The 25,336-nt window shown below is 34.2% G+C and overlaps 1 protein-coding gene across 1 annotated transcript in view; it reads right to left on the reverse strand.

Moving 5' to 3' along the window:
• The window catches only part of LOC121727059 (alkylglycerol monooxygenase-like), a 53,162-nt gene extending 41,717 nt beyond the window's left edge, over positions 1-11,445 (reverse strand). The window contains exon 1 of the mRNA XM_042114735.1: positions 11,347-11,445. The gene's annotated coding sequence lies outside the window, so the exon portion shown is untranslated. The remainder of the gene's footprint in view (positions 1-11,346) is intronic.
• Between the last annotated feature and the right edge of the window lie 13,891 nt (positions 11,446-25,336).

Consider the following 25,336-nt stretch of genomic DNA (forward strand, 5'->3'; position numbering starts at 1 on the left):
TGGGCTATAAATGGAAACCTATAAATATATTGTACAAAAATAATAATTATAGGTGTCAGGAGCCTCTTTTGCTATAGTGGCATCTGATTCAGTGTCTAAATCAAATTGCATATTATCTTCTTTACCTTTACTTTTCATATTTCCTATATTTTTTTCTTTTTCTTAGGTTTCTTATATTTTATATTAATTATCTATTTTATTTTCTTCTTATTTGGTTAGAGTTGAAGTTATAACCTAGGCTTTAGTAGCTTTTATGGATTTATTAGATTTCTTTCTATAGGACCACAGACATAGCCCATATTCGAAATTTTCTACCAAAATCATCATGATCGTGTACATTACAAATCATGTACAGAAAGCATCAAATCGACTAAAAACCGTAAAATTAAACTTGTGGTCTACAAAAAGCAATAACAGTATAATTCACAAAAAATTTTTATTATTTAAATAACTCATTGATTTGTACCACCGAAATTTTTTCGACAGCAGCAATATAAGTATGGCCAAAACTAGCGACAGCGCACGAGTTACTTTCGAAAATGAGTAATTGCGGTGTCAAAGAGAATAAATGCGATGTCTTTTGATTGTAGGTTTTCGAGAAGTTTCGCTAGCCCATAATAAAGTACTAGCCCACATTTGCTCACTTTACTGTAATAATACGACTTTGTTTAATATTGTAAATTGTAATACATATTATTTTAAACCTAAGTGTAAGTTAATTGAACTTTCAATATTATGTGGAAAATAATTATTCATATTTTGTTTTAAATTGTTTAAGGTCCATGGCCGGTTTTCTTTCAGTTGCCCAACTATAGATCATAATAGATGGAAAGATATGAGGCAATCTTCTCAAATTCTAAACAATCTATACTAATATTATAATTCTGATTTCTGAGGAAAATGTGGAAAAAAACGGGAGAAATTATTTAAAAGGGCTCATTTGAACACGCTAATGTCAGGAACTACTGCCGATTTGAAAAATTCTTTCAGTGTTAGATAGTCCATATTTTATCGAGGAAGCCTATATTTTATCACGCTAAGACTAATAGGAGCGAAGAAATAGAGGAAAATGTGGAAAAAACGGGAGAAATTATTTGAACTTATCCCACGAACTTCTGGAGCAATTTTAATGTTTTTTGGCACAGGTAAGAAGTAGACCACGTAAAGGATTATAGGCTATTTTTGTGGACTAATTTGTCTGTGAAATATCTAATTTACGCCGTACACGAGCGAAGCCGCGAAGAACGTCTAGTATAATATAATAATGTTATTAATTTTGCAAGTTACACTAAATTGTAATTGCTTAGATAGTTCATTCAACCGATAATATAAAACTAAACATGACCCCCCGTATCGAGGATCTTTGGCTTTTCTTATCTTTATTTTTAATTAAGAGTAAATGTTGTGCAACATTAAGTAATATTTATTGTATTAAATCAATTTCTAATATTGTTTTATCGTTACAAAATTTATTTTCTGAAGACTAAGGAGCCGGGAAATAAATAAAAGCTTTGAAAAAGTTGTACCAAGGTAAAATATCTCATGCATATAAAAAATATCTCATACGTATTCGCTTGGCTTGTTATAACTATTATAAATAAAATTTGTTTCATTTAAGTATACAAAAATAGCGAAACGTAATATTTAAAAAATAAGGTTACGTAGTAAATAATGTAATTTAGAGTACTTTGAGAAAGATAATGTATTTCTTTTAATTAAACCTAACCTAATTTGCTATTAGATTGTCATTTCCAAAACCTTCGGTAAAGTACTATGAGCCGCATCGGTGCCACGGTTAACTTCTAACTCGACTATAAATAAAAGTAATTGGACTACATATCGTAGTCCAATTACTTAATTATATAATTATTTTACATAAATTTAGCAGAGGCTATTGATATACTATATAAAGTACTTAATTTATAAAACTATATTATGTTTTTATTAGTATTAACCCTGGGCCTTTGCCACTGCTTAGCATAAAAGCAGACAGAAGCATAGACTACGCAAGGAATTGTAAAGGTGGCTTCGTCCGATCCACGTTCTAACTTGGCTATAGGTTTCATTTTTACCGATATTGGTGTATCTGTCGCAGCCGTTTAAATAGCCGTTCAATCAAACAGCTAGCCCTTTGACTGAACAACGCCATTCAATCATTTAAACCAGTCGGCTGCGACATATCGACCGAAGCCGACAGGTGGCCGCCGCCGCCTGGTAACAAAAAATTACACCTAGATTCCTAATACAGGATTTTTTTTAAATATTTGTATGTCGCGATCTCGTGCGTATTTTACAATGATAATTAATAAGGGGTTTTCCAATATTATGGACTTTACAACTTTTTTTAATAAAATTAAAACCGTTTGAGATACCTATTTCAAAAATTTTAGTATCGGATTGAAGTACAATGAAAACATTATTAAATGGAACTCGACTTTGCTCATATGGCCACCGATAATAAATCGATTATAACGTGTGCTGTGTGGCTTGTGGCGCCGTCCTTTTGAAAACTCATGCTGTCCAAGTCCATATCTTCTATATTCAAATTCATATTCAAAAATAATCCATAATCATGGCCAGTCTGCCTGTCTACTAGTTAGGGTGAGAATTACGATCGAAAATCGGAGTTAACGCTCTTAAGAGGGCGACTAACTCCAAAAATCAAACATCGTCGTTCTCTCTTCAAACTCACGCCCGCCTTTCAATTGCCAGGTGAAAAAGAACGATGCGGATTCCTCGCCAAATGAGTTTTTTCTCAATAACTCGATAAATATACAACATTTTAAAAATCCGCTAGGTCGATCTCTCAATGATATATTTACATTTTATAGAATGTGTTAAAATATTAACATAGTTCAATGCACGGTTATGGCAATAAATGAAAAATTCGTGAAAATTAGATGCATCTTTGTGATTTTTTTCTATCGAGAAAATTTTAAGATATCATGTTTTTGCTCAGATCGAATTTTCGGAAATATAATGTAGTATCTATTTTTAGAAAATGAAACAATTCGGCGCCTATTTTCAAGTATAAAAATGAATTATAAAATCGACACTTTAGGGTTAGTCGCCCCCTTAAGGTAGCGGCCACCGACTCCGATTTTCTGTAGTAAATTTTTAAGATTTGCAGACGTTGTTCGTTCGTGTTACGTGTACCTACTTCACCATGATGAAAATGTTATGTGTCCTGAATAAACTGACAGTGACAGTTCGATGTTAATTAAAAGGATGCGCCCACGAACTCAATTCAAAATTGTCAAGTCCCTAGTACTCACAAATGAACCCCTGAAGTTCCGAGTTTTGAGCCTAGCCTACAGGACCAGGAATTAAATAGGTATCTAATACCATGTAATTTAGGATATTATAATATTGTCAGTATTATATCTTTCAAGTAGGATGTTTATCTTAATATTTTCAGTGGATAAGTTATCTTTGATCTTGTTATTGACTCGTACACCTGAGATATTTGTTGTTGTACTAGGCAACTAAACAATTTTCTATCTCTTCAACATATTATAATATATTGTGGCTTGTGGAACTATTATTAGTAGGTATATAGACAGTACTTAATAATTAAAATATTAATAAGCCAAAGTTGAATCTGAAGCAAAATATATTATAGTTTCGTGATTTATCAATAGGATAATATAATATTACTGCAATATTTTCACACTAGACGCAGCACTAGCATGAGGAGTCCACACCGCCGTTTTTCCATACAAACGCTGTCCCCTGTTTCCTCCCTGGATAATGCCGGTAGAGTTATGATTTTTTTTCCTGAATATCTATGGCCACTATTAGCATGTCCCTATGTTTTCTTTTTTTTCATAATTTTATTATTAAAAAATATGAGAACGTCCAAAAACCCAAAAAAATGGCAAGATTTTCCTCTGTGTTCAAACACCCAGAAAACAAAAACTGGCTATAATATACAAAAAAAAAAAACATAGGAACACAGCTCAAGCCTGGCTTTAATTCTTTATGAAAAAAGTACTTAAATCGGTTAAGTTTTGGAGAAGGAATCAGCGGACATCGAATCGAAGATTTTCTGTTCTTTTATTAGAACTTTTGTCGTGTTGTCTCCATTGCGCTCTGCGGTGGGAGACTTGAGATTGGTGAGACAGCAATACATTTTCAAATACCCAATACCTATTTTCAATTTCTCTCGCCCCTGGTGTATCCTCTTAACAACGTTCTCTAAATATTCTGATATGGCGTGTGCATTGTGCAACATGTCATGGTTTTTGGCTCGGATTGTTTATTGCATAGACATAATATAATGCTAGTTTATTGTATATGCTAGTGGTGCCCTCTGGCCTTTGTAATCCCTATTTAAATTAATTGAATGACTAGTAATTTAGCGTGTGTGGTAGGCATTAGGCGCGTTATTATCTAATAGTTCATAGTTGCAATTTATCAGTACAGACCTTGACGCTTGGCCCTTAGAATAAATTGTAATATTGTAAACAGGGGAAATGTGATAACTGTACCCCACGCAATTCATCTTACACGTGTTAAAAACTTTCCTAACATTCAATGGCCCAAAAGTGACGTCCAAGTTACAATATTGTTTTGTTTTTTTTTTTTTTATGAAATAAGGGGGCAAACGAGCAAACGGATCACCTGATGGAAAGCAACTTCCGTCGCCCATGGACACTCGCAGCATCAGAAGAGCTGCAAGTGCGTTGCCGGCCTTTTAAGAGGGAATAGGGTAATAGGGGAGGGTAGGGAAGGAAAGGGAAGGGAATAGTTGAGGGTAGGGAAGGGAATAGGGTAGGGGTTAGGGGATTGGGCCTCCGGTAAACTCACTCACTCGGCGAAACACAGCGCAAGCGCTGTTTCACGCCGGTTTTCTGTGAGAACGTGGTATTTATCCGGTCGAGCCGGCCCATTCGTGCCGACGCATGGCTCTCCCACGTATATGATTCCCTGTTTAGAGGCTTTTCCGTAACGTTGTGCACTGGGTTAAGGTGACGCCGCGTTAAAGTAAAAAACCGTGTTGGATATGTTTTAGATTGCTTGTTTTCTATGAGGGGCCGGCCCGGCCTCTGATAGAAAACAAGAAATGAAACAGCAAGAAACGGAAAGGGCGTAAGCGACAAAATGGTTTTTGTCGCGTAATTTAAAAACCATAAATATACTTCAAATAAACTATGGGTAATTTAAACTATGGGCACTTTGACAAAACTTCACTTCCAGTTTTGTCAGTCAAAGTGCAAACAGTAAGTGCAAAAACAAGTTGAGATGAATTGAGGATGAAATTCCCAGGAGCGAGATGTGCAGTATTTGAAAGACGACAATTTTAGACATCACTGGACGAAGTGGGTAACTAATAATTTGAAAACTGTCGTTTTTTGCATATATGGAGGATTTCGATTCGGGAAAATGATTTGAAATAAATAAAATGTGGATTCTATGTATAGCTAGATGATGAATTAGGTAAGTTACAAGGTTCAAATCATAGGAGAGAAATTGAGTGACTGCTCTGTTGTAAAATGTAAGTTACCCATTTCATCCAATCATGTCTTCAATTGGTGTGACCTAGTTCTCTAATAAGCGATTCAGACAGACATTTCGCACTCCAATATCGGCTTCTTATAATAAAGTGTTTGACGCAGTTTGTAATTTCTCTTATCTTTATATTATTAACATGAAACAATATTATAATCCTTTGTTTCTTTCCATTAATTAGCTCTGATTCTGCATTACACGTGCACGTAGTAAACCAAATCACAAGCACATCTCAAGAAAATACATAAGACATAGTTGAGTAAAAGTTGAGGATTGGCGACACCTTTGCAAGCCCTTCGTTGCGTACTGTCAAAATCAAAATCAAAATCAAAAATATTTTTATTCGGAGTACTTAATTTTTTACAAAAACTTTACCGAACGTCGATACTACGGTGCCTACCACCGGTTAGGGAACTAACCCGGCGAGAAGAACCGGCATAAGAAACTCGCACGGGGCCATCTTTTACTAAAAAGATGGAAAATTACAATTTAAAACATATACAGTACAACTTACAACTTGTAGTGCACACTTTCCCTATTGGCCGCTACCAGATTAGAGCCTATTAGGACTTATCACGGTCTAAAGTAGCCGTAGGTCATTTGCTTTTGAGTGTATGAAGTAGCAAAAACATCAAATATTAACTACTGGAATCTGAAAATCATTGCTTGATTGCAGAAGTTGTATGCGCGTTTTGCCACTGTGTCATAATATTTAAGCAATGTAATATTAAAACTATCATTACCAAAGAAAAAATAATTTTATTATATTTTAGATTAAAGTTTAATGAATGTTATTAAATTTTGTTGTAATAAGGTACTTCCTAAGAAAATATAATGTTATTGATAAAACAAAATTTAAACATTAATTTAGTATTCTAGGGTTCTCTTGTTAGCGTTAAAATCTTATCAGTATAATACCATGCATTAAATAAATCACCAAAAAAAAATCTTACATAAAAAAGTTAATAAGACCAACAAAAAGAGCAAAGACAGCTGCGTCGTCTGGATGGTGTTGTCACTATTAGACAGTAAGACAGAACTGACGAATCGGCTGTAAGCATGGTACGAACAGCTGAGCAACGCATTGTCAACGTTCGCGCCGGCTGATATGACAAAATACTAGGTTGAAATGTTACAATTTTAAGGCCGAATTTTGCATAAAATATTACAGGACGAATGTATTAAACAAAGTTAAAGAGCGATAATGAACCTTTAAAAAAAACTCACTTTTTGCTTATAACTTTTAATTTTTTTAATTTAGAGTAAAAAGTGATAAAGACATATTTGTAGGCAAAATAATTTGCAATAAATTATGTCCTTACAATTTTTTTGCAAGACGTATAGTTTCCGAGATATCGCGAAAATAGTGTTGCGACCCTTTTTTCAAGATGTCGGCCGGGGGACTAGGGTGGCGACCCCACAAACTTGAGGTTAAACTTCTATTGATCCCCCATATAAACCAAAAATAAAATTGCGTCCTCTAATAAATGCAAAGCAAATGTAACATTTCAATGGACTATACGTCAAACGTATCGAATTCGAGAACTCTTCTAAGTCAGCCTACTGTTTCGTTCTGTCTATTGTGGCATTGTGATGAATGAATGAACTACTTAAAAAAACATACTATTATTGTTAGGTATCAAAATATATACTCTGTATTCAATAATTATGTCTGGTAAAATAAAAAATATAACGTTCGGTAAAGTAACATTTCATACGGAACCCAAAAAATATGATATCTCTCTTCTAACAGTAGTATATTTATAATTTGCAAAATGTTATTGACCTAACTGATACCGAGGTGGTATCAATATGAATGATAATGATAATTAATTATAATAAACGATGCTCTATCACACTAACATTGTATGTAATGATTAAATGGAATAATTGTAATTTGTATGAGAAGTACAATTATTGCCATCCATACATAATAATCATAATATTAAGATATTATATTAAATTGTAAAATTAGTAAAAAACAAAATGACTATTATTAGGTCTACATTTTTAGTCACTAAAGGAATAAAAAAGGATGAAAATGTTTTATTCCTATTAGGTACGAGCTTTTGCCCGCGGCTTCGCTCGCGTTAAGAAGTATTATTTTATATACAAACTTTCATCCCCTATTTTAATCCCTTGGGGTTGGAATTTATCAAAATCCTTTCTTAGCGGATGCCTACGTCATATCATCTACCTGCATCAGCCCGATCCGTCCAGTGGTTTAGGCTGTGCGTTGATGATCACCATGTCAGTCAGTCACCTTTGAGTTTTATATATTACTAGATGTCCCGCGCGGCTTCGCCCGCGTAAATTAGAAATTTTACAGAAACCGTAGCTACATTTTCCCATAAAAAATATTTCCCCCGTTTTTCCCACATTTTCCTGAGTTTCTTCTGTCGTATTAGTCTTAGAGTAATAATATAATATAACCTTCTCGATAAATGATGAGTCTTACTCGATAAATGATCTATCTAACACTGAGATAAGTTTTTAAATCGGACCTGTAGTTTCTGAGATTGACGCGTTCAAGCAAACATACTCTTCAAGTTTATAATATTAGGTAGATATAGATTTTTTTTTAATTATCGCTTGACAAACTCGAGTCTCGATCTAAAAGACTATGAAATGGTATAATATGGTAGTGATGATGATGATGATGATGATGAAGAATGTAATTTGCATAGTAGCATATGCTTTCTGTTCTTAAAACAACGCCGAAACTCCCAAACTTGTATCTATAAAGAATCAGGAATTCTCTCAGCACCTTCCGAACCACGGTATACCAGGTATATCTCGGTGCAAAATATTACTTGTTGGTAGCATATGCTTAGAATACTTCTCACGAAACCGAAGTCACCATATGTTTCCCTATAAGTTTTGAGGAGTTCCCTCGATTACTTATGGATCCTTCATCAGATCACCACTTTTCTGAATATAATACCAAATTGGGATGATAGCCTATATACCAAAAGAAAAATTTTGAAAATCGGTTAACAAACGGCGGAGTAATCGTTGAATATAAAAAAACGAACATAACACCTCCCCCATTTTGAAAGTCGGTTAAAATTGTAGCCTATGTGTTATTTATTTAATATTTTAATCAGCACATGAATTGAATAACAAATTTTTTTTCAAATTAATCGTAGCACCATCTGTCAGGACAAACTAAAATTGAAATAGAATAATATTGAATGCGATGATAGCGCCGTCCGCCGGATCTAATGTAAAACATTCCAAAATCAACAACTCCTTATAAATAAGAAATTAATTGAAAAAACATTTTCCAGTAGACCAAACTGTAAATCTAAACCATTCTCGAATCTCCACGAACACACACAAAAAATTTCATCAAAATTGGTCCAGTCGTTTAGGAGGAGTTCAGTCACATACACACGCACACAAGAAATATATATATTATTATAAGATTATAAGATATAGATTTTCCATTGCTAGAGTCAATTTATTTTCTCACTTTTTGCCATCAGATTCTGGTAGACCTATACCTATTATTATTTTCGCGGAATACTTAGGAAATTTGTATGGATCTTTATGAGAGGGGTCATGGGGTCAGAACTGACATTACATATTATCTACAATTATAATACAATACACTTATATTATTATAAATCCGAAAGTGTGTGTTTGTGACCTCTTAACGCCGAAAAAAGCCTAATTGATATCTTTAGTGTGATCAAAAGACCTGAGTTTTATCATGTCAAAATGTTAAGTTTAAGGGTCAATTTATAATAGCGCAGAGTTGAAGCAAAGCGAAGCGAATTTCCAGAAACTGAACTGAAGTAATAAAGTGCGTTATCGCTTTGGAGTTAAGGTTGAATTTGTTATGTTCAGTTTTAATAATTCGCTTCGATGCGCTTCGACTCTGCGCTAGTATAAATTGACCCTAAGGGAGATTGTAGAATTTCTCCATGATTGTTGCATTATTTATTTTTCAACACGATTTAGTGACATTTCTCTTTACCTAGCAAAGTACTATAAGATTGTACGTAAATAGTGAATAAAATCGGCCAAGTGCGAGTCGGACTCGCGCACGAGGGGTTCCGTACCGTTATTCTACTATACCTGGAGACAGACAGACAGACGGACAGACGTTGAAGTCTCAGATAGTAATCTAAAAACGCATAAAAGTTTTCTTCTCTTATAAACGCAGTCTCTTAAACCGGCATTAGGACTAGTCTTTACATGTTGATACTAGATAACTAGATACTATACTGGTTATTCGTTTACATTGAAAAATGATCTCAAACAGCTTTTACTTATAGTACTAGGCCTTGGTTGAAAGCAAGTAGGAAGTAATAATAGGTATCTTAAATAGTATATAAATAGATTTTAAGTATGAATTTTTAAAGTTTTTTTATAAATAAAATATTGATTTTAAATATTACCCAATTTTTTTTAAAGTGACACTATTTAAATTGAGAATAATTAAATTGGTATAATTATAGTTAAAAAAAAAATAAGCAAAAATAAAACAGGTTTTAATACTATTTACTACAGAACATTAATAAATATTACATAAATAATATTATGCATTAATATCATAATTATTAATCAATAGAGAAATAAAGTTCCGCGTAGCGACTGGAAATTAATTCAACAAAACAATATATTTTAAAAGCCTTAAAATATGTCACTAATATATAAATTAAATGTAGATTATTCTAGCATATGTGATATGGTGCTAACTTGTTATAGATCCTACTATTTCATAGGGTTAAATCTTTTAAAATTTTGGTAGATAAGCACAAAAGTTCGCAGGACGGATTTAATACCTAGATCACAGATTTCAAGAAATGCTTTTGTATTCTATTGTTGTCGCGATCACTGGTGCTCTTATGGGGCTTGAAGAATTAACTAATATATAATTATTAATTATTATTATTATCTATATAACTAAATATTATTATGACTTATGATGGTAATGGGCCTGTTTCACCACTTAGTGATAAAGTGCCGGATAGACTATCCACAACTTAACTTGACAGATAGAGCATGGAGAATCTGTCAAATAAGCTGTGGATAGTCTATCCGGCACTTTATCAGGAAGTGGTGAAATAGCTTCCATCCCTTACTGGTTACCGGGTAGCATATCTCCCGTATTTGGATGTACCTTTACGTGTATAGCTAGCATGAGATATAAGAGTCCCAAAATAAACAAAATACAAACAATTGGACACCCGGGATAGCATTACAATTAACTATTAAGAGACGCTTACCGCTACATTCAAAGCATTAAATGCTCACTTAACTTTAAGTTAACGTTTTTATTTCTTGTTAAAATATTCATTTAAATTTAGGTAATCCCTAAGTACGGCTGTAAGCGATTCTTAAGCCCACTTGGGCAGATCTAGATTAAAATAATTAATTAGCCCTGTCTGATCATGACATCTGATCTCTGTATTTACGATAATCTAGGGTTAACTTTAACCCACATCACACATGCAACTGGGCCTTAGCAAATTCCTACACTCACCTTATTTTTAACCGGCCTCTTGTTATCTATTTGGGTCGAGTTACGTTTGTTTGCGAATAAAAATGAGTTTGTATGAACTTTACTTGTACCTACATTTATTGTTATGTTTAAAGAATAATAATAGAAATCTTTATTTTATTTCTTAAAAGAGACACATTATTTACAACGCGCGAGGTCACGAACTTTTAACATTTGGTTTGACTTTTCAGATTAAATCTATTAATAAAAAAAAGCCATAGTCGAAAAGCGAGAACAGAATTAAAAAAAATGTGCACGATAAAATTTGCGAACAAGTGATGCGCCGTGTCGATATTTTTATCGATGAACAAAACGGTACTTACAATAGTAATATAAAATGCCACGATTTTTACAAGCACGTGTTACAAGCGCGCGCGCACAGAGCACTGAACGCGAGAACACCGCGACGCTCGTATTTGTATAAATAGCCGGCGCTTAACTATAAGTAGATTAGCGCTTTGTTTACATTGTTATGGTGAGTGTACACTTACGCCCGCACTCAGTCAGAACCCGAGAAGAGTTTGACGGGAATGTTCACAGCTAAAAAGTTATCGTCGACGGGAATTTTAAAGCGTCTTCATATATTTCCATACATATTACTTCCCTATGTTATCGTTTTGCCGCGGATGTCCACGATATTACCGCCACGTCCAAAATTGTAAAAGCGCACATTGTCATAATCCTAATCCTAAAGTTTAAAGCGGAATAGTTTTTATCAATACTCGATATCGACTACGTAAATATTTAGCATGGCAAATTTTACAGCGCCACTAGCGGTCATTTGCGGAACTAAAATCACCATACTAAATATTTACGTAGTCGGTATCGAGTATAGAAAAATTACAAGCTTTAAACTCATGGTAGAGCTACTGCACTCTGTCCGTTACCTCTTCACGCTTAAACCGCTAAAGCGATTTCGATTAAATTTTGTATGTAGATACTTTAAGTCCCCGGAAAGGACAAAGGATAGTGTTCTCCTGGAAAAGGTACGGTGCTTTCGCGATATACAAATTTCGGCACGACGGAGTTGCGTGCTGCATCAACTAGATTAATGGTTACTTATATATAAATACAAGAAGAGTTTGACGAAAATGTTTGGAGCTTATGTCATAATCTTTATCAAATTAAAGTTTAAATGATTGAATGTAGTCTTAAGGAAATATTTTGTAACTAGATGACGCCCGCAACTCCGTTGCGCCAAAACTCGTTTATCGCGCGGGAACTGTACATTTTTCCGGGATCAAAAGTATCCTATGTCCTTTCCCGGGACTCCTAGTATCTCCATACCGAATTTCAACAAAATCGGTTCAGCGGTTTGAGCGTGAAGAGGTGACAGACAGACACAGTTTCGCATTTATAATAATAATATTATATTAGTATGGATATTGGATAGTGAAATTCTTTTCGTGCACAAAAGCCGACGTTCTGTAAAGTCTTATGTAATGGAAAACAAAATTAGCATCATAATTTTACACATTGGAAACGCGTAGAACATTTTCTCAACATATAATATTATACATATTATATTATGCTGCGAGTAAGTCCAGAGAAAACATGAGACATTACGTCTCGGTTGAACTAGGTTCGTTTCTCATGTATGAAAATATTTTACTGTTCATAACAAAAACCTCATGTTAGAATTGTACACGTGTAATAAAGTAGTAGAAGAAATTATGTATTTAGTAATCTGTGACAAAGGTCACTGACACTCATATATAAGGCCTCTAAACAAAAGTACGAAATAGAAGACAATGGTTTCCTCTTACTAAAGATATTGTGTTCACGTCCTTATGAAACTGGCATAAATTTTTGTAACTATTTTGCACCAATTGCTAAAAATATTATAATATTATAAACATTATTTAACACTATTCAAAAATGAAAATTGTATACAGATAATATTACTGGCTGATTTCTTTTTTTTTTTTTATTAAATAAGGGGGCAAACGAGCAAACGGGTCACCCGATGGCAAGCAACTACCGTCGCCAATGGACACTCGCAACATCAGAAGAGCTGCAGGTGCGTTGCCGGCCTTTAAGAGGGAATACGCTCTTTTCTTGAAGGTTTGCAGGTCGTACAAAAATGATAAATATTTTAGGTATAAATCTTAGATTAATTTAATTTAATACTTGAATTTTTTGCAATTTTTTTGCAAAAATTAAGTTCGTTAATCGCGCGAGAACCCATTTTATCCGCAATAAAAACTACCCTACTAGGTTCTTCTCGAGGCTCAGCGGCTTGTTTGTGAAGAGGTGACGTAGACAGACAAACACGACAACACACTTTTGCATATTAATTTTTAGGGTTCCGTTCCCAAAGGGTGAAAACGGGACCCTATTCATGAGACTTCGATGTCTGTCTGTCCGTCTGTCTGTCTCCAGGCTGTAATCATAAGAACCGCTATAGTTCTGAATTTTTTACAGATTGTGTATATCTGTTGCCGCTATAACAACAAATACTAAAAACAAAATAAAATTAATATTTAAAGGGGGCTCCCATACAACAAACGTGATTTTTTGGCCTTTTTTGCTCGATATCAATAATGGGAACAGGTAGGCACTTCATATTTTCACAACGGCCTTAATTATATGTCTACTTCAATATTTAAGAATAATATTAAAATAAAAAGTTAAGGGCTCCCATACAAAAACACAATTTTTGGTCTATGTTTGCTCTATAACAGTACGGAACCCTTCGTGCACGAGTCCGACTCGCACTTGACCGATTTTTTGTATTATTAATAGTGTTTTTGTTCCTCGACGTTCTTAAACGAGTCTATTTACAAAACTTCTATATTACAGGGTGTAACAAAATCAGAGATAATACATTCAGAATATGTGTATGACTCTATGAGTTCCTTGTAAAGAGTTCACTGTGAAAGTAGCAGCGCTGAAATACCAATTTATATGAGCTAGCATCATGAGTCATGACTGAGTTTGCCCATACAGTTTGCCCAAAAGTTAAAAAGAAAAAAAACTTCCAGCACTAGGGAAGGGAATAGGGTAGGGGATTGGGCCTGCGGTAAACTCACTCACTCGGCGAAACACAGCGCAAGCGCTGTTTCACGTCGGTTTTCTGTGAGAACGTGGTATTTCTCCGGTCGAGCCGAACCATTCATGGCTCTCCCACGTATATCTGCTGTAACAAGCTGTAACAAATTCACAAATAAAGAAAAATAAATATTTTTATTAGCCGACAGTATCCGCGAGGTCAATAACTCGTAACTTCCTTTAACGATTATAGCTAAGGAAGTTTAGGAAATATTACTTGTATTGTTGAAGAAGATTTATTGTGATATTAAATAGTATTAGATGTTAATGAATATCTTATTGTTAATGATTACTTAACTGGCTGGTGCAATATTATGATTAGATTTCTATAGGTTTTAGTGTTAATTAATGTCGTCTAAGTTAGTTTTATATTTGATATTATTCATTAATGCCCATACAAGGCATTGATTTATGTGTATTCAATATCGTTGGCACTAGGTAATAAAAAAAAAACATATTTTACATAGTAGTAGTACCTACATACGGTCGTGGTAACTTGTACTAATAATATTATGTCTATCTGTGCTGGGCCACAGAATACATATTAGTACAAGGCTAGGGTCAAGGAGACATGGCCCCATCATAAATTTAGGTAATTCCTATGTAGGTTTTTTCGACATTATATGTCAATGATAGCTACCCGAGTGATAGGATTAAATGAAAAGAACTTACGTTGCGTTTGTTTTCTCGATATTTCCTTACTTTAATCATCCCCAATCTTAAAAAACTTTGTTCAACAAAACGTCATAATCTTTGAGGATTAAGGTTGAGTGGAGTGGAGGAAATCTCGAGGACACAATACGGGTGGCAGCCGACTAATAATACTAATATTCCACACAAGCTGCAACTGTATTCAAGAGATTCATAAAAAATATGCAATCAAAAATATAGATTGTCAATAAGAAAAAATGTGACATAGGAAAATATAGATTTTAAAACCGTAAAAAAGTGAAAACACTTAACCTGTTCAACCAGTTGCCAACAGGTAAGTATTGCGCGTATCAATCATACTATCCATGACCTCCGACCCCTCAAAATCTCGTGTGAAATAGCCGAAACGGCTGGACCGATTTTGTTGCAATTTTGTGTACCTCATAAGTGATCATAATAATATTATAATCCTGTGGGTCTGAGAAACGACCAGTATTTTTTTTCATACCCGAAATAACGCTGTGGGGTATCAAACAGCGCTCAATCATAAGTTTTGTCTATACAAGTTTCTAAGATCATAAGCGTGATCTAGACACGCGGTAGCGTGTCAAGCCAAGTTCCAGCATAACAGAACTGGCGAGCAGCATCGTGTGTACTTAATTTACAACTTCAGAGGCGTCAAGCATAATAATGTTAAGTATATTCCTACACTTTATACGGCAAAACAATGTTTGCCGGGCCAGAAAGATTATAATAATATATTGTCATCGGTTTTATGCTGTTGTCGACTAATAACTTTAGTTAATTTGTTAATTTATAATTGTCGTCAAAATAAAAACAAGTTAACCTTCTCCAAGGTTAGGTAGGTTTTACCGGAAGCGGTAGATCCAGGACATAATATCGAAAATACACTAATTAATTTTAATGCTCTCGCAAGGTAATAAAAAGTGTCCTTCTGATAGGTGCTAAAAATCTTCTTGATGTTTGCAGAGAGTCATAAGTCATAACTCATAAGAAAGTACGTAATTTACATAATATTATCAACCTTGTTAACATTGTCGCAAAAATAATATTTAATAATAATTCATTATTACTGTCTGTCTGCCTGTTACATCTTTACGCCCAAACTGATTTTCCTGATTATGGAGATACTTAGAGTCCCGGAAAGGACATAAAATACATTTTATCCCGAATTTTTGGCTCAACGAAGATGCGGCCGTCATCTAGTTATAATCAATGAAATTCTACTTATAGTTATCTACTTTGAGTTTTGTATATAATATATCATTGGTTATAATAATATATTTATTAAGTACGGTATACTATACTATTAACGAGAATGATAGTAGCTATCACCGAGGAGGTAAGAGATAACTGAGAAGGTGGTCGCTAGCAATGCGCATACGCAATATGAAAGCTATTGACATTGCATTCTGTGATCTGTCAATGACCCAAAAAGCTTTAAATTTTAAATAAATGTGATTTTGGGTTGTTGCTTCGGAATAAAATAATCTGGATTTAAAAATGTCACATAGTAAAATAATAACATATTACAACAGCAAATAGTAATGTTTTAAATAATGTCTTAAAAATCTATATTTGCAACCTACGAATAATAAAAACTAAGAAAGAGTAAGTAACTGTGTCAAAAAAATTGTCCACGAGTCTACAAAATGTGACCAGAGGGGTTAGTGCGAGTTTTATTCGATCATACGCATCGAGCACGTTAACGCGAATTTATATGGAATCAAAGCAGCGCCATCTACTGGCTAACGTGGATACTGCTTTGATCCCATATAAATTCACGTTAACGTGCTCGATGCGTATGATTGAATAAAACTCGCACTAACCCCTCCGAATACAATATGCATACTTTATGCATGTATTCGGTACACATTTTTTGTAATTATTTAAGAAGTGACAATAATTAATGTCAACGGCTTTCGGCTTTATTTCGTAAAAGTGTTTCGTTTCGATTGCCATATTTTAGTGTACGAAAAGGAATCAAATTCGAAAATGTTAAAGTACTTATGGGAGTTAGGTTTCCTTAGTTTTTATTATTCGTAGTTTGCAACTCAAAAATATTGACACTCATTTTTTATAATCTTTGGACTCAAGGAGCTCTACATAACAATATTAATCTGCACATTTAATTTAGGATATTTTAATAATATCATTTAATAATTAAAATTTTGTTGTAATATTTATTTATAAAAATATTAATTAAACATATAATGAAAATATTTTCCCTCCAAAAGTTTATTTTGAACAACAAAAACTGGTTACGGGCGAGTTTTTCGTGTGCGGAGTTTTCGGAAAAACAAACATAATATTAAAATTATATTAATTATAATATTATAATATTGTATTTGTCTGAATGAATAAGCCACAGGAGAGTCAACAAAAAAGAGTTTCTATAACATTATTTATACAAAAAACTTGGTTTTATTGTAGAGAAAAAGACCGGCCAAGTTCGAGTTAGACTCGCCCATGAAGGGTTCCGCAGCAGCAATAAGGTTTATTTCTATAAAATTAAAAGGTTTTTTATTTATTTTTATACTTATTTCAGTTGATTTAATGAAAGTTAAATTAAGGTTTACCATTTACCATTTATATTGACGTATAAAAAAAAACTACTTGCTAGATCACACTCAAACCAATTTTTGTTGGTAGTTTTTATAGTAATGTACATCTTTTTTTTTATTATCATGCCCCTACTTTAGAAGTTAGGAGGAGGAGGGACATTTTACCACTTTAGAAGAGTCTCTCTCGCAACCTGAATAAGGTTAAAAAAATATATATATACGAGGGCTGCCTTTTAAGTTCTGTCGTTTGTAAACTTCCCGCGATCATTGAAAAAAAAACATATGGGATTTTAATCTCCTTGCATTTGGATTTCAAAAACAAAAGAAATTATTCAGATTGGTCGAATAGTCTTATTTTATCGTCTATCCAAAGGTGACAAGTCGTTTGTAAAAATGGAAATGTTAAAGGAAAATTTCCGTGCGATAATTTTTTACAGCTAACGAAGTTGACTATCGCGACTTCAGCGTGTCGAAGTGTCGAAGTGTCACTTCTGTACTTAGTGATGCAGGACCATGTCTTAGGATTATAGTACGTTGGTATTTAGAAGTTTAAAGTGGACACCCTAGCCTCAGTGACCAGCCACGTGGTGGTCGTCAAAAACCGTCGTAACGCAAGAGAATATTGAAGCCGTGCAGCAGCTAATCCTCGAAGACCGTCATGTGATATATCGCGAAATATCCATGGGCATTTCAGGGACCACTGTCCAAAAAATTTCGCACGAAAAACTTGGAGTAAAAATTGTAATTTCTCGTAAGATACCTTGTTTGCTTAGCGACGACTAAAAACAGCCCGTGTTAGTTTTTGTTGCAAAACTCTGCAGCGAACCAACCGAGGAGAGTCAAAGCAGGTTTATAATTTGCTCAATGGTGTCGAGTTTCGGATATATGCTTATGATCCAAATTCTAAGCAGTAGTCTACTGTCTGGGTCTTCTAGAATGAGCCAAAATTGACCAAAGTCATGGACTCACAGAGCACTTTAAAAAAAAATGTTTGCCTCCGTTCTGACAAAGGGTGTTCGCATCGCCACTATTGTACCCGAAGATTGCAAAACGGTTACCGCTGACTAGTATACCACAGCTTGTTTGCCTCAAGTCATCACCGAATTTCGAAAAAAAACGATTCAAGACGTCGTATGTTCCTGGCCATGACAACGCATGTTCGCACATCGCCGGTCAAACAATGATGTATTTGTGAAACCAAAACCCAAAGTACCACAAAATTAACCAAAGTCTTTGTGGCCAACGTTTAAGCTCACCTGAAGAAGCTGTTTACGCGTAAAAATCGGCCATTTTGACTACCCAACTTCGGACTGGAATAAATGTTTTAAAAACTGGTTTGAACGCATGCAAAAGCATTTTAAATATCGCGAAGAATTCTTAAAAAAACAATAAATGATATGATAATCTATTAGATTCTATATATATATCTATTAGATTGCCTGTATTTATTCCAAACGACAAAACTTAAAAGGCAGCCCTCGTATTAGAAACCTCTATATGATTTTTGACGATCTATCCATAGATACCCCACACGCACAGGTTAAATGAACATTTTTTTTTGTTTTAGGTGTATCTATGGGGACCCTTAATTTTTTTTCACAGACTACATCTACTTACCAAGTTTCAATAGTATAGCTCTTATGGTTTCGGAGAAAGGGGGCTGTGACATACGGACGGACGGACAGACAGACAGACAGACAGACATGACGAATCTATAAGGGTTCCGTTTTTTGCCATTTGCCTACGGAACCCTAAAAATCGTTATAATATGTATTTTATTTGTACGAAGGCCGCCAACAGTCTTTTCACCTCTTCAATGGGCTTAAACCACTAAAATAAAGATAATATTATATGAATTAATGTTTTACACTTTATTCATGAAGGAAAATTTTCTTTTTTATAAGAAAAAAGCCTTCCACATATCGTTTGAATTATGCACCAAAGTCTAAGACCTTGAACACATTATTTTTTTGTTTGTTTGTTTGTTACATAAAAACCACAAGATATAATATGCTAAATAAGGCATAATATAAACTAATTTCCATATAAATATATATTAATTATTGTTGTTCCAGCATTGTTTAGCCATGATGCAATACAACTTGACACTTTCATAATAAAAATAAATATTTATAATAATTCATAATTCTATTTATTACAACAAAGTTAAGTATCAAAATAATCCTCATAAAATCAGGATATTTGGCAATATTGCCTAGTTGTATATTATCTTTTGCTAGAATGTACTGTTTAGAAGACAATATAATTATTTAGCATAATAAATAATTAATTTACTTAAATAAATTTACATCGTGATAACATGTGACGAACGGGCTGCGGGCACTTTTAACGTTTGAGGTGACAAAATGACAAGGGTTATGAAAGTTGGGTGAGGATCATAGTTAAGTAAATAATTAAATTTAGAGAAATATTAATATTGTTATAAAAATTAGTTAAACAAAAAGGGGTAAGTAATTTAATTATTTTCCGTAAATAAAAATTAGTACTAGAGGCAGAGCGATTGATCCTACATTAAAATAGTTTTCTAGTATTTTGGAAGTAATCTGGAAAGTTGTACGTACATTTCCCCCTTATTAATAACATTTCCCCCTTATTAATGAAAAGTTAGTACCCAGTGAACAGTTTTTGAGCTTCCCCATCTGTAAGCTGCTGTAAAGTGACTTTTGAACATAATATACAAGAAAAAACTGATATGTTAAGTATCAGCCATCAGAACAAGATGGCGTATGTATAATCTTATATATGAAATTCTCGTGTCACAATGTTAGTCCGCGTACTCCTCCGAAACGGCCTTACTGATTTTAACCAAATTTTATATGCATATTCAGTGGGTCTGAGAATCGGTTACTGGGTACTTTTTATATTGATAAGTGCATTTGTTAAATAAATAATAGTAAATTGTTACAACTCGTGACTGACGGCGACAATTGTTTGTGCGACGGGATGGCGATGGACGTTGCCATGGTGACATACTTATTTAGTCACTTCAATAAAATAACACGGGCGAAATACTTTATATGGCAAAGAAACGTTTGCCGGGACAGCTAGTATTGTATAAAGCTCAATAGAATTCCTTTAAAAACCACATTCAATATTCTACAAAACAAATGAAAACGGTACATGCTCAAACTTCTGGCGTACGAAGTTGAATGCGGGATTTAGCAGTGGGTGATTAGTAGGCCGATGTTAAGCTTTGACTTTTAAGCAAGATAAATTGTACAACCTTTTTGCTTATCCCGCATTTCGATTCGAAACGAATTTTCCCCGTTTTTCCTCTCGTAATGCCTACAATAAATTCTCACTTGTAAATGTAGAGTCTTTTCCAGTCGTGATTTGCGAAAACTCGAATTTCTTTACAATTAAGAGAATTGTACTCTTAAAAAAATATATTAGGGAGTACAAAAATTTAAGCCTGTGGACTTCGTAGTAAGCAATCCGTATCACATAATTTAGTAAGGCACGGATTTTATTTAACGGCTCCGTATACTGGCAGGCCGATTATTCCGGTCGATCTGATCACAGGCCGACCTGAAAGATTCCTGCACGTTCCATGGCAATGCACAAAATGAGTTATGTCAAAATCAATATAATTTTTTTTAAATTATTTCTGAACCTCAAAACTATAGTGCCTACCACCAGTCAGGTCCATTTGTAACGATTCGTCCGACCGGAACAATCGGCCTCTTTGTAGATGGGGGCCTTTATGTACTTTCCACGCACAATCGCTAGGTTAAGGTCAGTAAAGCAATCAATGAGAAACTAGTTTGATAATTTAAATATTGTGTGTATGTTACGCTCAAAGACCGAAAACGCTCAGTGAGCGGAAAAATTGCTCACAACGCGTTGTGACTTGTGGTTAATTAAATGTAGTATAGTTTTAAGTGATTTTAAAATTATTAATAATATTATTTTGTGTCCATTATTTGTTACTTCATATTGTTTTTTTTAATATAAAGTAATCTGATTTTAATAAATAATAATAATGTAGTTTTATTTTAATTAATATAATTTAATATACTACTAGTTTATGCCCGAGACAATATTATAATAATATTAGTACGGATAGTACGGATAAAATGGAACTATGGATATTTTATAAATAATAATGATAAACACGTTATTCAGTGATTTAGTAAAAAAAAAATATTTTGTAGTACGCGTGGTTATTCAAATGTAAACTTCCAAACCAGCTATGGACGATTAATTAATATCAAGAAAACGAATAGCATATCAGCCACGACACGAATTTCGCTTTTTGGTCTTTTTGTGATTGTCAGAACGCGTCGTGGCCGTTTTCATTAGAGCCACAATACGAATTTCGCGTCGTGGCTGTTCACTGTGACCACAACGCGTTATGAGCTATTTTTCCGCTCATTGAGCGTTTTCGGTCTTTGAGCGTAACATGCGTATATAGCGTAACATTATAACGGTAGCATACGTTATGTCATACATAATATAATAATGGCGTTATAGTATAAATTCTTATATTAATATAGTAATTGTTTTTTTATATAATAAGGGGGCAAACGAGCAAACGAGTCACCTGATGGAAAGCAACTATATCTACCGTCGCAGATGGTCACTCGTAACATCAGAAGAGCTACAGATGCGTTGCATATCTTAATGTTCTCCCTGACTTAGAAATAACAAAGTTTTGATATTGGTAAGTAAAAAAGTTAAGGGGTTTTTTTAATTCGCAGGGCATAAAAATAAGGTAAAATTTTATAGCGAACTCTATACAGGGTGTAACAAAAATAAGTGATAATACTTTAGGGTGTGTACGTGTTCCTTTTAGAGAGTTAACTGTGAAAGTAGCAGCTCTGAAAGTCGAAAATTTTTTTTCACTTTTTTATGGGCAAGGGCCCGAGCGTCACGAGTTTCCCCATACAAAAGTGAAAAAAAAATTTGGTCTTTCAGCGCTGCTACTTTCACAGTGAACTCTCTACAAGGAACACGTACACACTCTAAATTATTATCACTCATTTTTGTTACACCCTGTATAGAGGACCCATACACACCATAAAGTATTGTCACTTAGTTTTATTACATTCTTTATAATATAGTGTATACACGAGACTCTGCGACGACCTTAACAAATAACATGTCCCATTAAAAAATATGTAAAATACTATAAAATAATATCATAGACATTGGTCAAAGTAATTGCCGATTTATTAAATCAATCTGTCAATTTGTCTGTTCTACCCATAAAGTTAATATACTTACCTAGCGGAATAGAGAAACAAAGCAAGGCCTGAGCAAGAGAGATGTCACTATCAGTAACACTGCGTGGTAAAAAGAGACGTGTGATACATGACAGCAGCACTCTTTTTTGACGTCCAGTCGGCACGTGCCGCACGTTGACAATTGAATGTCATAGAATTCATGTTCAATCATGCTTGTGTAAGTGTATACGTACACATATTTTTCACACAGATGAAAACCAATTTCGGTTTCGTTTGACAGCTCGAGATTGTTGCTCTATTCCGCTAGGTATATTAACTTTATGGTTCTACCGCAGAATAAAACCTTTCTTATGGTGGTCCGTGGTACTTTGCAAGCTGGTTCAAGGTATAATGCAAGAAACATGTATGTTTCATCATTTCTCTAACTATGTAAGAATTTAAATCGTACACGTGGTACGTCTCTAATGATCTATGCATTTAATATGGCTCGGTTGAATTTGTAATCTGCTTAAATATTCAATACATTAAATATTTATTATGCGATAAGTAAGCTTTTCTATGTCTTACCAGAAGGCTACCTGATAAGGTAGCCTTCTGGTAAGACATAGAAAACGTGATAACGTGAAAATAGCGATCAACAATCCACTATAATTAATCACGCGAGCGATTGCTGAGTGTCATGAATGCCACAAACAATAGTGTCATGTATAGTGAATTATAGTATTGTTCGATTGCAATTGTATTGTTTTGGCTGATACGTGATACGAAATTGCGATTTTGGAGCAATTATCGCGCAATAATTGCTATCACATTGCTCTCGCAAGGTAAATTTTTCCGGGATAAAAACTATCCTTCCTTTATTTGGACTCAAAGTATCTTCATACCAAAAAGAAATATCGGTTTAGCGGTCTGGGAGTGAAGAGCTAACAGACAGACACACTTTCACATTCAAATTATAATATTTGTATGGATTCATATTATTTTGATGTCCTTGAAGATGTTTTGGCGTCTAAAATCTGAATTATTTTTGACGGTCTGACTCATATCCCTGGATCGTGGAAAAACCAGACACAATAGCTTATTTATTGTTATCGCGGTCGAATGTGACCGCTTGGGAGTTGAAGCATTAATCCCGGAAAACGTTCAAAATCTATCAATTAATAAATTTAAAAAAGTATTTTATAAAATACTTGATAAAGCACTAACAATGACAAACTACAACAATATTATAGTGATGGGCGACTTTAATGCCAAAATTGGTTTCCCTAAGCCGGAGGAACACATGATAATGAAGAAATTTGGCTACGGCACCAGAAATTCTGCTGGGGAAAGAATGATAGAGTTTGCATTCGAAAACAAGCTCTCAATTATTAATACATTCTTTGACAAAAAACCCAAAAATAGATGGACGTGGAGATCACCCGACGGCAAAACAAAAAACGAATTAGACTATTTCTTGTCCACCTTTCCTCAGAATATAGAGAATATTGAAGTATTAAACATTGAATACCCTTCTGACCACCGGCCAATCAGAACCAAAGTAAAAGTCAAGCAACCTCACAAAAGCCGAACAAGCTATAATAGAAATAGTAAAAACCAATTAAAGTCTGAAGAACAAATCGCTACATTCCGAAATTATCTACAGGAAAAAATAAATAACCTATTACAAGACCGAACTGACTACACAGCACAGCAATATTATGATAAGCTGATAAATATTTTAGATACCAGCTCGCAGAGAGCCCAAAAGACCGACATCAAGCAGGCGAAAAACTCCATTATCACAGACCGCAACTAATAGGCCGCAGACACGAGTTACAGAACACCAAACCCAAAACTCGAAGCATGAAAAATGAGTTAAAAGCATTATATAAACTGACAAGTAAATATATAAAACAAGATTACACTGCCTATACGTCGCATACAATAGAAAAACATCTCAACAAAACAGGAAGCCTAAAAAGAGCTTTTAAAGAACTGAAAACCCATAAAAACTGGATAGAGGAATTAAAAGGCCAGGAAAAGGTGCATAGTGGCAGAAAAGAAATACTAGACATAGCAACACGCTTTTATAGAGACTTGTATAACTGCTCTACGTCTGTACCTCTTCAGGAATATCCATCACATGACACTGAAGATGTCGAACCCATATTAGAAATAGAAGTAATTGAACAAATAAAAAAGTTAAAGTTAGAAAAGAGCTCAGGCCCAGACAGAATAACTAACGAAATCATAAAATTAGGTTGCCCGTTATTAGCAAAGCCAATAACAAAACTGTTCAATATGATTATAGAATCTACGTACACTCCCTACCAGTGGTCTGAATCTCATATAATATTATTATATAAAAAAGGCGACCCAAAGGACATCTCTAACTATCGACCAATAAGCCTACTGCCTACGTTATATAAAATATTTTCTTCAATCATAGAGACAAAAATTAGACAAACACTTGAAAACAAACAACCCATAGAACAAGCAGGTTTTAGAAGAGGCTTCAGTACTACTGACCATATTCACACACTCGAACAAATAATAGAGAAGTTTCAAGAATTTCAAAGACCGCTCTACATGGCTTTTATTGACTATCAAAAAGCATTTGATACAATATCTCATTCCGCCATTTGGAGAACTCTACACGACCAAAATGTAAATCAAAGATACATCAACATACTAAAACACCTTTATGAGAAGAGTCAAAGTAGAGTTCACTTGGAAGAAGTGGGCCAACCTATAAGAATCAAAAGAGGAGTTCGTCAAGGTGACCCCATCTCGCCCCGCCTTTTCATAGCCGTGCTAGAGTTGGTCATAAGTAATCT

Source organism: Aricia agestis, chromosome 5 (assembly GCF_905147365.1).
Source record: "Aricia agestis chromosome 5, ilAriAges1.1, whole genome shotgun sequence".
Taxonomy (NCBI): Eukaryota; Metazoa; Arthropoda; class Insecta; order Lepidoptera; family Lycaenidae; genus Aricia; species Aricia agestis.